Below are 11,185 nucleotides of genomic sequence, written 5' to 3' on the forward strand. Positions count from 1 at the left end.
GTGAACAATTACTGACTTATTTATGATTTAAATGATGATGATATCACTTATTACATTTAGATCGTAGTGATGGACAAGGGCAAGGTTAAGGGTTTGGTATTGGCTGCTATGGACACAGCAGATGTTGACACTGAGGCCATATGCATTACCGATGGTGTGAGGGATGCTGGAAGATTAAGTCCATAAGATTTGTGTTGCCAACTGATAAATCCTCAAGAACTCCACCAAGTTGTGCAGAACAGTTAGAGTGTTTGCCTCCCTGCTCTCCTCCATATCCTCGCCTTCTTAGCACTTTACTATGAGAAGTAGAAGCATTTGCACATCACATAGGCCTCACTAATCATGATTTCAGAGCATGATGAACTATTCTTCCTTGACTCTCCTGTTGAAGACCATGCAGCTCCTACCTTCACATCTGCCACCAGCATTGTAGCAACTACAGCCACCCCAGCAGAGACCCATTGTCACAGCTCCTCCATCACCACAGCAGAGACTTGATCATGCGTGATGATGTCAGCCCAATAGTTAGTTCATCCGGCAAGAAAACCTAATCATCTGATCATTGAATTACTGAATTTTTAAATTCAATGAGACAGCATCCATCATCAGGTGTGGCACATCCTCCAGAGAATTGTTGATGCAAAAGAGCCCAACTATTTAAATATTTAATCATTAAAATCGATCTTCACATAGTCTGTGATCACTGTACTTTGGAGCTGCCCTGTGAGAGTCAAGTGAGACAAACCTTCTAATCATGTGATTTTTTAATGACTCAAATCTGTCATTACCAACTTGAATAACAGTGGAGTCTGATTTTACCTTGCTGGAGTAAATTATGGCATGTTATTTCATTATTTAATTATTTAAATCAATAATCTCCCCAGGTGTAAATTATGTAACATTATCTCAATATTTATTCATTAATTTTATTGTTCAAATCTATGATTACAGATTCAATGATCTCTTGAGCTTTTACCAATTTTGTGGGAGTCAAGTATAATCACCAATTTGTTAATTTTTTAATCATTTAATTATTACAATCTACCATTATTTAATCAATGATCACTAGAGTTTTAGGCTACCTTTTGGGAGTGAAATGTGCCATATCATCACATCATTTGATGTTATAATTATTTAACTATTAAATTAGGGCATTAAATATTCAAAGATCACTGGAGTTTGGTTCCAACTTAAGCATTCCAGACCATCTAATTATGTAACTAAATTATTTAAATCAATAAGGACCTTATGGATAAGTCATGTTTGGAGTCAACTTGTAGGAGTTTATGATGTGTTATCATCTCATTACATAATTATTTAGTCGTTAAAATCTATCATTACATCAGCCATGATACCTTGAGTTTGGAGTCACCTTGTGGGAATTAATATGCAAGGCCATCTAATTATTTATTTGTTTAAATAAATCATTATTCCTGGAATTGTTCAGTTTGACTCTAGCATGGGACATATAAGTATGCAACATCAACTCATTACTCAATTATTTTATAATTATATATTAAGTATTTAAATCTATTTAAATCAATGATGATATTGGCCTTCATGACTGGAGTCTGGCCAGTCCTCTCTCATTTTTATTTGTGTGACATTATTTACCTATCTATGTATTAATTAATTGATAATGAATGGTGCCATATTATTGCATTTAAGCATTCAGAATCATTGAATTATTTACTTATTTGATGACTCAAATGATAATGGCACCATCAGTTAAGGGGTTGGCTTCAATGTGTTAGGCACCGCGGATTTCTGGTACAAGAAGCAGCTCCAAGAGCATGAGGAACACTAGGAGATGCAGTGAGCACACATTATAGAACAATAAATTTTAATAATTAAATGATTAAATGTTTTAAAAACTGGATAGTTTCACATCATTAATTCCTAGGAGAATGAGCCAGACCTGATCCATTAAGGTCACAGTCATCACCAATTCAATAATTTAATAATCAGATGATCAGAGAATATTGTCGAATTAACTATGTCAGGCTGATCTCATGATGTTCAACCAAGTCACAGCATTCATGATGTGCTTGTTGTGGTGGCCAGGAACCCATCAACAGGCTGTGGTAGCAGAGTGGAGGCAACTTCACCAGCAGAGCTAAGAGAGAGTAGCTCCTTGTTCATTGTGACATCATCCATGCCGACACTGCCTTGGTAACTACTATGACATTGCCTGCATCTCTGTTGCTCCTGCTTGTCCTTCCCATATATGAGTGCAGCTAAGGCCAGGATATGGAGGAAGAGCTGAAAAGGTGATCACTGTAACTGTCACGTGCATCTTGTTCAGATGGTGGAACTTCCTCTAGGAGGGCACCATGGCATCTTCCAGACTCAATCTCCCATTTTGGGAATATGCACGTATGAGAGAGAGGGGGAGGAGATAGAGAGAGAGAGAGAGAGAGAGAGAGAGAGAGAGAGAGAGAATTTTTTCTGTGTCATGCATGGTATTTGTAAAAACTCATAGATCTCCACATATCTACAATGAACATACCCAAAGATGACCCTTTGTAACCTTAGAGCAGATGTCTTCAAGGAAACTTTGTAGATAAGAATATTGAGATTAGCCGAGAATGTCCCCAGGAGACAGGATCATGGTCTTCTTTTTGGGGTCATCTTAGAAGATATCTGCAGGGTGAAAGTGAACCTCTGTAGGGTATCAGTGTTCATAGGAGACCAGGTGCTCTCTGTTAAGTACTGAAAAGCATTTTCCTACTTAATATTGTATATCCTCTGAGTGCAGACAGGCCTAGTTGCCCTGGATGCAATGGATGGGATTGCATATAGGATCCAGGGAGAGAGAAATAATCAGATAGTGGAGGAATTAGGTATGAAGTTTGGAAAGTCAGATGTGAAGGTGGATATATACAAGCATAGAGAGAATGAGATTTTGGGGGCACTCTGTGTGCAGTGTCAGGTGTTTTGGTGTGGGATGGTATTTTTACATGCAGGTTGATGTGCTGCCCCAATTCTATCTATGGAGAATTATTTCTTTTATATGTGTTTGGTACCCTGTAGGAAAAGAATGAAAGCACCTTGAGGAAACTCATTCCGTGGGGACATGTAGAATTTTGTTGGAAATCACTGTGTAGGACAGTGGGGGTATAGGCTGTATGCATCATGTTGTGACAAACAAGATTGTTTATTTTCACTAGGTGTCAAGTTTTCCTCTTTTCAGAACACCAGAATCTCTTTGCTTACCTCTGCATGTGGGGAAGCATTCCACATGATGAAGAGGTAACATGAAGATCAAGTGGTCTAGTGGCTATACTCCATTCTCATCTGTACATCAAGAAATGGGATCCCCACATGAGTGCACACCTCTCACTGAGATCTGTCTTGTGCATCCCAGACTAGCTTTCTGCCAGCTGGTAAGCCAGTGCTGGGCTTAAGGTCCCATTGCGGTAGTTTTTCCTCACCCCAATGTTACATGACACCTTCCTATATGCCAATAACACTGGGATACCACTGCCCTGCTTGTCTATAAGTCCTGTGTCAGCCTGGGAGGCCACTTATTGGCTTTCAGGATTGACTGGGAAGTTTTGTTTACCCAATGTGCAGGGATCAAACAGACTGAAGGGCAGCCTGGCAGCTGAGGTGAATATGGGTGGCTATGGATAAATAGATAGCTTCTGGATCTTGGATGTTTGTTGGGAGCATCCTTCAGAATATCCTGGCTGGGCAACTAGGGGCAATACTCAGGTCACATTACCTAATTCCATAAACTTGTTTGTGAAGATCCAAACTTGTGCTACAGACTGCTGTGAGGTTTCTGTAGGCTTCATTAAGGGTGGTGTGCAGGCTTGCCAGAGAGCCTCTCTGTGTTCTCTCTCAGGGTCTTCAAAAGGATGGCAGGTCTAAAAACAGATTGTTTCAGAGCAGTAAAGTAGATGACACCATGAGTGCTATGATCCCGTTTCTAAATCACACTGTCCCTCCACACCCTTTAATATTCATCCCTTGCAACATTCCAAGTGATCCATTTCTGGACAGCCTTAGATGTTCAGTGGCTATTTTGGAGTGTGCTGCAAAAGGGTTTTGTTTGTTTGTCTATTTCTTCTTTGTTTGTTTGTTGTTGTTTTGGAAAGACTGTACACCAATGTCCTGTAGAAACTACTATTCTGGGTGCACTATTGTCATCATAAATAATGTATTTGCAGAAAATACCAGCATGTTCTGTTACCTCTATTTCATGGATGCAGGCTTTCTAGGGAGGACCTGTCAATGCTGGACCCACAGGACCTAAGCAGGTCTCTTGCATTCCCCTTGTCACAGGAGAGTACTAGAAGGAAGCAGGGTTCAGGTGCACCTGTTGTGTCACCATGTGTCTGGCTTGCTGCACTCACAAAAATCAGTCCCCTAGGTCTAGAGTGGTCATATCAGGCAGGATGAGGGGACATGTCTACAAGTATAATGCATCCTGGGATATATATGGCTTGATGTGTGTGATTACCATCCCACTGCCTGCATGTTGTGCATAGTACTACCTTCCCTCCCCCCATCATTTTCCTGAACATCTCCCAGAGCACCCTCATCTAACTGTTGGAAAGCTAACACACATTACCCAGTATCTCTGGCCTATATTCAGAGTCTCAGGGCTACACCATCAGTGTAGAGATATATCTGTCATCTGTAACCCATTCACTGTCATCCTTTCTCCTCATTTTTCAAGTCATCTCTTTTGCTTTCCTTTAGTTTATTGTAGAGAATTTTTTCTCCTACATCTAAGATACAGTTTTATTTCAGTAATTGAAATCTCTTAGACAAAGATTCTGATCCACAGTTCTAACCCAGAACTTTTGAACTTAATCATATGAAACCTGGCAGACAGCTCAAGGCAGTGTATTGGCTGAGGGTGAATGTTAGTAGAAAAATACAGAGTAGAGTGTGGACTGAAGGATATCCAAAAGATAGCAGGCAGACCTGCATGTACTATCCATAACAGGGCAGAATTGCTTGTCTCTACCTCCCCAACAGATTTCCCCACTGATGCAGGGCACCCATGCAGGTGTCATGTACTGAGTTTTCCTGACCACCTCACCTTTCTTTAAACATGAGAAGAACACCCAAGATCAAAGATTGAAAACCTATTGCCCTGCTCTGCTCTGTCCAGGTATGATATCAGTGGTTACAATACATAGAGAATTATTTAAAATTAAAACATGGCACTATCTGGGGTATCCTGATTTATTCATTTTGTGTTACCTGGACCGCAATCTAGTTCTGGGAGAGCCCATATGCACGCTAGGGTGATAAGAGTGCATACTGTTTGGTGGTCAGTTAAAGATTTAAGGAGACTGACAAGTTGGCATTTCAGGGTGTCATGTTTCAGCTGCATCTTAGGTGGCCACTTCTGCTGTGAATTGTACTGAGTGTGTGTGTGTGTGTGTGTGTGTTGTGTGTGTGTGTGTGTGTGAGAGAGAGAGAGAGAGAGAGAGAGAGAGAGAGAGAGAGAGAGAGAGAGAGGATTCTGAAGTTGTGGCTTGGTGGCTGAATATATTTTGTGGGAATCTTATAAAAGTTGGCAGTTCCCTTCTTCATAGTGGCCAGATAAGCACATCAAGGAATTCAGAGTTCCTCACACATCTCCACTGAACCCTTCAGAGTACTCCCTTAATAGCCTCAGAACAGATGCCTCCCAAGAGATCTGTGTTCCCTATGTGCCTAGTCCTAGCCACAAGTAGATGGATGTCTACAGGGAATACATTAAGTTCCATTTCTGAGGGGAACTTGAGGACTTTGGGAAACAGGAGTCTCCTGAATGTGCACTAGTAGGAGGTGAAGGATGTCAAAATGTGGAAAGAGGACAGATTTTGACAGTGGCGATACACTGTTCATGACTTGTGAAAGTCAGTAGACATCCAAATAGCAGAGCATCCATAATGGATAACTTTAGAAGGTAGGTGGTTCACAATTTTAGTACAAGTACTCAGAATTAAGAGTTAGAGCAACATCTCCTAGGTGAAGGATACACAGACTACACAAAATTTATCCAGTCTTAAAAGAAATAGTTCCCATTAAGATGATCTCAATACCTGGGATCACATGCCTATTATCCAAGGACTAAGGAGGTGGAGATAGGAGTCTTATGGCTGGCAGAGAAAGGGATATAAGGAGAATAAGTTGAATCTGCGAGCCTTTTCCATGTGAGGATCCCTAGAAAATGTATAGCCACTGCATCTGAGTAGAAGTAAAATCTATTGGCTTAGCTGGTTTGCTTTTCTGATCTTCACTTTGCAGCTTGAATCCAAATATCTGGCTCTATGTATTTTATTTTACTAGCTACATGTAACAGAGTTTTATAGATAGTTTAGAAATGTTGCCTGGTGATGCTTAGGAAGTGGTTAAGGTAGGGTTCCAGGCCCCTAAGGCTGTATCACTCAAAAGTACAAACAGCTGCATGTCCTTTGCTTTATGTACAACTCAGACCAGTTATCTAACATGTGGGAAAGAAGTGCTATAGTTACTGCTCTGTTGGGGTGAGTAGTCTTCACCTCTTTGTTGTTTGCCCATCCTCTCTGTGCCCTGTGATCTGGGCCACCACCATTCCCCCTTCCTAACAGCCCTGGGTCAAGTGCCTTTCTGATGCACCTTCATGGCTGGATGCACTGATACTGATGTTTGGTTGTGACCAGGTTGGAAGATGCCAGGAGACTCAAGACCTGCCTGGTAGTTAGAGTCGGAACCTGAGTATCAAGATTCAAGATGATAATTGCTATATCTCTGAACAGAACAAAATAGCTGGGCATGTATTGTTCAACAGTCAGACTTGGTACAAAAGTCAATAAGTTTGGTCATTAGGCTCCTTCACTATGGACCATGTTGGAATTAGGTTTGTGTACGTTTCCACTTGTTCTCCTTTAGGCTGGAAAGTAAGCCCCCTGTGCTCTCATGTGTGACATTCACAGAACTGGCAGATGCAAAAAGCAGATTGTTTCAAGGAAGTACAGTGGAAGGACTCTGTGATGTTTGTTATCCCATCTTCCCACTCCACCCTGCATCATCCCAAACCCCTGTTATCTACATTTTTAAAAGGTATAGAGTTATATGTCTGGTGAGTCTTGGCAAATGGTTGTTTGGTGGCATTCTTGGAGCATAGTGTTATTCTTGGAGTAGTTGTTATTTTGGAAAGGGCTGACATAGTGCACACCAATGACTCATAGAAGTTGGCAAAATCAGTCCACTACTGCCATCAAATAGAACTGTTTTTGCAAATCTTGGAAGCATGTCCCTCCTTACTTTTTCCTTACATTTCCTCATAAGCAAGGACTCCTCTCCTGCTTTACATAGGATTATTTTAGATATGACATTCTCCATGATCTGTGATACAGGTGTAATTCCAGAACTGGAAGCCTTTACAAGAGATGTCTGCTCTACATTAAGATCCCCAGATCCATACAAGTGGTCGGGAAGGTAACCACTTCATGATTCCATGAAACCTGGATTTGTGTTCCTAGAAGGTTTGGAATTAAAGCAAATGTGATGCTTAGTATATGCAGACAGATTATGTGGGGATGAAAGGATGCCCCAAACAGGTGAGGCAATCCTATAGGTACCATCCAAGCCAGGCTAGGCCAGGCCAAGCCAGGCCAAGTTTTCCTGACCCTACCTCACCCAGCAGGTTTCCACTCTACTCTACATTGCATCCAAACTGGTGGCATGCTTTTGCATTTTCTTAAGTAGCTCACTATGCCTTAAACCCAGAAAGAACCCCAAGGCTCAAAGTTAAAAATCTCATTATCCAGCTCTGCCCTGTATAGGTATCATCTTGGCTATTACAATACTTAGAGATGGTTGTGAAATAAACACAAGGATCTATCTGGTGTCTCTGCCTTTCCTCTCTCTCCCTCTCTCCATCTCTCTCTCTCTCTCTCTCTCTCTCTCTCCCTTGTGTGTATATGTGTGGTTGTGTTTGTGTATGGATTTATCCTCTGTGATTTTCCTGGACCAGAAGCTACGTCTTGGAGAGTCCATAAGCAGTCTCTCAGAGATAACATTGTTTCACAATTTTGGTGGTAAACTGATGGATGAAGGGGATAACAAGAATTGCATGTAGAGGAACCCTTATAGGATGCATTTAGTGCCAGCTCAGGTCGGGGCAATATCTGGTGAGTTCCGGTCCTTTGAGTGTGTGTGTGCGTGTGTGTGTGTGTGTGTGTGTGGGTGTGGGTGTGGGTGTGGTGTCTGTATTTGTGGCTTGCTAAATCAGTCCATTTTGTGGGAACCATATGGGAAGTGTAAGGAACAAACTTTGTAGTGGTCAGCCTGGCACATCTCCGAATTCAGAGCTGATGTTTCTGTTCTTTTTGTTTTGGAGGGAAAGGATGATGACACTTTGAGGTTTTCCTGTGGAGACAGCAGGATTTTGTGGCGATGTCCCAGAGTAGGAATTTTATGTGATGTAGGCACTGTGGTGTGAAAGCAAGCATTGCTTATTTTCCCTAGGGGTCTATGTTGCCTGTGCTCTGGCTAATTGAATATGTTCTGAGACCTTTGAGTCCTACAGGTTGATAGATGTCCACAGAGAATACAGAAAGTTCCATGTCTGAGAGACATTTGGGGACTTTGTAGAAATGGTGGTTTCCTAATTGGGGCCTTATAGGTGGTAGGAGTGGAGGAATGTGGAGAGGACAGTGTTGGAGACACATTATGATCTGTGAAAGCCACTGTAAATCAAAATATCCAAGCATCCATGTTTTCTATCTTTAAATTTTAGGTGGTGGAGGTACACACCTTTTCGCTAAGGACTCAGGATTAGCCAGGAGACTTATTTCTGTTAGTTCAAGGCCACATCAATGCTAAGAAAGGTGATCTTCGACCAGGGGTCACATAATTCAACAACTAGGGATGTGGAGATAGCTCAAAATCACCTAAGCCTGGTGATGTTTAGGAGATGGTTAGGTTGGTGGTCTGGGCCTAGGATTTGGTCGGAAAGGGGGCAGGTGTGATGAAATGTTTATTCTTTAAATGTTTTCTTGCCCCCACATCTATGGAAATGAGTGACTTGCTTCCTTGGAAGAGGTCATGGTTGTCACCCTACCCTTCATTGCCCCTGATGCATATGTTTTTGTACAGCAGCAATTTGAACTCAGAGGGAGTGGTACTGTTGGCTGGTAGAGAAAGGATCCAATGGCCTTCCATGTTCCTCTTCTATATATAAGACTCATGGAACTATTGTCTTTTAAATTTCAGCCCCTCATAAGTGTACACAGTTGCCTACTCTTTGACTTGTGTCCATCCTGAATTGGCCTTTTGAAGGGTTTAATGACAATGCTTGGTCTAGATCCCTATTGAAATGGTTTGTCCTAACAAATGTGCCATCTGCCCAACTCCTCGGCCCTGAGCTCAGTGACACAACCACCTCACTGCCCAACCAGCACTGGGTCATCCTGAGAGTTTGCTTCTTGACTGGCTTTCTTGACATGGCTATGATGGGAGATGTCATTCTGTAAATATGTTTTTCATAATGGTTAGTGAATAAACACTGTTGGCCAATAGGAAAAGAAGATAGTTGGTACTGAGATAAGGAGACTTCGAGGAAGTAGTAGGCAGGAGTCATCATGTAGAGTGGAGAGAGAGCAAATATCTGGGCCCACTCTAAGGTATGACAAGACCACATGGAAATACTTAGATTAATAGAAATGGGTTAATAATTAAGACAGAGATAGCTGATGAGAAACTAGTACCAGGCCACCTGCATTATACCTAGTACAGGACCTCTGAGTGTTATTTGGGGCTGTCGTGGGAGTGGGACCAGACCAGCAGGAAAACCTACTAGTAACAATATGGCTCTCAATGTGCAACAATGTACTTACACTTAAAACTGAAGTAAAGCTTAAAAAGGATGGAAAACATATGAAAACAAGCAAAACATCTAGGTAGTAGCATTTTTCTTGGGTAGATTCTGTTTTGCTACATTCAAGCAGAGATTTAAGCAGCTCCTTTAAGGGATGTTTCCTGACTCTGTGATCTATTTTTGCTATGTTAAGGGTAAAACTCTTCTTTTTATTTAGACAGAAAAGAGGAGATGATGAGAGATGTTAGTCTGTAAATATGTTTCTCATACTGTTTAATGAATAAAGCACTGTTGGCCAATAGGAAAACAAGATAGGCAGGACTAGGAAACAAGGAGGATTTGAGGAAGGAGTAGGGAGGAGTCTGAATGTAGAAACTGAAGAGAACCGAGGTCTGGGCCCACTCTCCAGTAAGATGAGACCACATGGAAATACTTAGATTAATAGAAATGGGTTAATAATTGTGACAGAGTTGGATGATAAACTAGTACCTGGCCAACATCATAATATCAAACAGAGTCTATGTGTGTTAATTGGGGCTGGTGCCACAGCTCTGACTCCAGGCCAGTGGAAGAAAAACCTTACTCATAACATGGCTGCATGTTTTTGGTCAGGTGCAAGGTTCCAGCAGACCCAAAGCAGGCCTAGCACTTGGAGTGGTCAAGTTGGTGGCTGGTTTCATATAGATATGCTGGATTTCTGAAGGTTTTGTAGTGGCTGTCAGACAAATCTGCATGAACAGTTAGGGAATGATGGCACTTAGCCACATGTCCCCAAAACCAAGAGGGGGTTCTGAAGCTATTCCAGTATGCTGCAGATTAGTATGAGATTTCTGAAGATTTACTGAGGGTGGACTCAGGCTTGCCATTGAGCCTCTCTGTGCTCTCACAAGGAGCAACCTCATGGCTTTCACGGCAGGTGCACAGAGTTGACTATCTAGGGGCTATGCATAAGGTAGAAGAGTCTTTGAAATCTGTCACCCTTTTACCTCACAACACTGAACCCTTGTAAACTTTTGGAATGCATCCATTGCAGGAGGCCTAGGACCCAATTCTGGAAAGTCTTGGCTTTAAATCTTGTTTGGTTCCCATCTTTAGAGCTTGGTGCCAATGGATATATTTTCTTTGGAAAGGACCGAGGAAGAGAACCTATTGCCTATTGAAATTGGTATTCTATGTACATTACTACCAATGAGTCAAATGCTTTTGTGAATCAGGCATATATGTCCCCATGGTTGTCTGTTCATTTGCTGGCTGTCTATAGAAAGGCTTTTGTGATGGCCCCAAAGGATTGAACCTATTTGAAAGCCCTTGTCTTCCACTAATTCTGAAGGGCTTGTGAGAAGTGTCTATAAAGCGTTCCTAAACCTCTACTCC

This window comes from Phodopus roborovskii, unplaced genomic scaffold (genome assembly GCF_943737965.1).
Source record: "Phodopus roborovskii unplaced genomic scaffold, PHOROB, whole genome shotgun sequence".
Taxonomy (NCBI): domain Eukaryota; kingdom Metazoa; phylum Chordata; class Mammalia; order Rodentia; family Cricetidae; genus Phodopus; species Phodopus roborovskii.